This window comes from Pygoscelis adeliae, unplaced genomic scaffold (assembly GCF_000699105.1).
Source record: "Pygoscelis adeliae isolate BGI_AS28 unplaced genomic scaffold, ASM69910v1 Scaffold149, whole genome shotgun sequence".
NCBI classification, from domain to species: Eukaryota; Metazoa; Chordata; class Aves; order Sphenisciformes; family Spheniscidae; genus Pygoscelis; species Pygoscelis adeliae.
Genome location: NW_008825494.1, coordinates 2,510,345 through 2,512,888, shown reverse-complemented (window position 1 = coordinate 2,512,888; position 2,544 = coordinate 2,510,345). Strand labels below are relative to the sequence as shown.

Sequence of the window (2,544 nt, the reverse complement as noted above, 5' to 3'; positions counted from 1 at the left end):
AAAACTAGAAAAATAGCAGAAGAAAATGTTACCTCCAAGATGAAATTTCAAGTTTAAACTCTTATAGGCCAGCATCCCTTTAAGAGCTTTAGCAACTTTAAAAGGTCCCTTTAAAAATCCTTATGCTTAATGTATTTTTAGACAAATATTTTTATGACTACAAGATGAGCAAGCTCCCCACTGCTTTAGAGTGTTCCTATGGAAACAAACCCATTGGCGAACAGGAGTCCTGAACAACTCTGATGCCACTGTCTGTACCCTGCTCCTTTTAGCAGGAATAAATCACCGTTTAGAAATCCGCAGACCTAGAGGGCTGATTATGTAGGGCTCAAGGAATTGCAGTCAGAGTCCAAACAAAGCTCTCCAAATGAAAAGCCTGAAGTGCATGAAATAGCTAGAGGCTTACTTCCTGAGCATACTTAAATCGCTTTGCATATGGAGAATGGACTCAGGAAATTAATTCTGAATTCATAAATGCATGCTACATCAAGACAGATGAGAATCTACATATTTAATCTGTAGATCAGAATCACAGTTTTGGTCTGTATGTGTAGGTAGTGCCGATTATAAAAAAATTATTTGTTACGAAGGAATAGAAGCAGCATACAGACACGCTCCATAACACTCAGACTTAACTACTACAACTACTAAATTCTGCAGGAAGCTTTCGGAGGCAGAGGAGGGAACAGACAACAGTTGGCGCGTATTAGTTTGCATTTTCTGTGGCGAACCAAGCAAACAAGGTGTGGCAAAGACTGCTACAGAGGAGAATTTAGCGCAGAAAGAAGAGGACAGGGATTCAAATAAAGCATGGTTTGAGCCTGCCCTTCTACAATCTGGCAGTTTCCGTCAAGATGCCAGATGAGGGCTAAAATCTACAGCACGTCCCCATCACAGAGAACATTTTCCTTTATCAGTCAGAGCTGCTCCAAGGGCAGACAGCTCCATGATGGAGAGGCGTCAGACAGCGCAACGCGATTCTTCAGTGATGTGAGAGAGGGACGGAGGTGCCCTGAGCTTCCACACGCATTTTCTGCCTAGCATCTTCGAAAGGAAAGGGAGAGGCGGCGTGACAGTGCTATAAAGGCTGTCTCTACCAATTCTTGGAAGAGACTCTCCGGGAAGTTATTAAGTGTCCACTGCTAGAAATAGTTCAAAACAGGAAAAATACACATGGTCAAGACAAAACCTGTTAGGAACGGGGCAGGGAAGGAGCACAGAATCAGGTTGGTTTTTGAGATCCAGTCCAAATCTAGCCGCTGTGATCTTCCATCATAACACCAAGAGTTACTCTGACCTCTCAGTACAGTAGGCATCTAAACATATGGGATTTCTTTTGCAAGAGTAAATATGAGGTCAAAGCAGTTTGTGACCTCTACAAAACAGGAAAGCGATGAAGGATTGTAAAATGTTTTAATCAATCCTGTGAAGGCTACCATTCCACAAGGAAAGTTTTGCCTTTCCTATAGGGTAAGATTGCCTTTTAAACTCAAGAGAAAGTTTCTGCTTAAGTCTCTGGGCATCTCCTGCCAAATACTTAATCCTTACAGGTGAGGATTTCTGGCAAGAGACTATGAGCTTCCTCATGTCACCTGCAGCATCGCAGACCCTGGTGATGCGTAATCTATATTTGAGAATACCTACTGCTTTTGCGGTCAGACCTTTATGAGTGGCTAAAAACCTCAGCTAGATTATTTTTATACTGCTAACTACCGTGATTCATCCATTTCTACGCTCCAGGGAGAAAAACAGGAAGGAAACACTTAGTAAGTCCTTGATTTCGTTTAACATTGGTAATAAGCGTCAAGCAAGCTGTGGGAAGGAGAAAAAACCCAACCTCATTCCAGTTAGAGCGGCATTTAATAAACCTAAGAGACTCTGGAAAAATAAAGATATACTCAGGAGGTGGGTGGCACATGGAAGGATTAATTTGTGTTAATTAGAAGTTGCGGAGGAGGAATATTTTGAAGGGGGGGGTGGAAGCAGTTTCAGAATTTCAGCGAACAATGTGATAAATCCTAATTAGCCAATTATTTCTCCATAGTGGCAAGCAGCTTTCAAAGTCATTTCTTCTTCTGCAACTGTCACACCTCCTGTTAAGTGGCTAAGATGCGCCCCACACAAGCCTCAGACAAAAATAAACTCTTCTGGCAGGACCAGTTTGCCTCTCAGCAGTAGCACTCCTTTTATCTTACATTTGATAAGGGCAAAGGAAGAGGGAATAGAGGCTTTTCCAGAGAATCAGTGTTATCTAAATTAAACATTTAAACGGAACAAGTGTGAGAGGCTAACTTGCAGAGGGAAAAGCTCAACACGCTTATGAGAAAGACTAGAAATAGAAACTATTGTGAACATCCCACCTCAAGATCAATTTTGTCATAAGGCTGTCTATATACAGACTGTCATCCTTTTATTTGCCCTAAGCATAGAAGTCTTAAAACTTTATTAAGTACTTTCAGAAAGCCCAGCATTCTTGTTATGACAAAAAACAAAACAAACAAACACTCAGTGCTGATTAGTGGGAGAGAGAAGAAAGGGAGGGAA

The 2,544-nt window shown here is 41.5% G+C and overlaps 1 protein-coding gene across 1 annotated transcript in view; it reads right to left on the bottom strand.

The window, feature by feature from the left end:
• Positions 1-2,544, bottom strand: part of CYFIP1 (cytoplasmic FMR1 interacting protein 1) — a 60,475-nt gene that overhangs the window by 12,747 nt on the left and 45,184 nt on the right. The window lies entirely within an intron of this gene.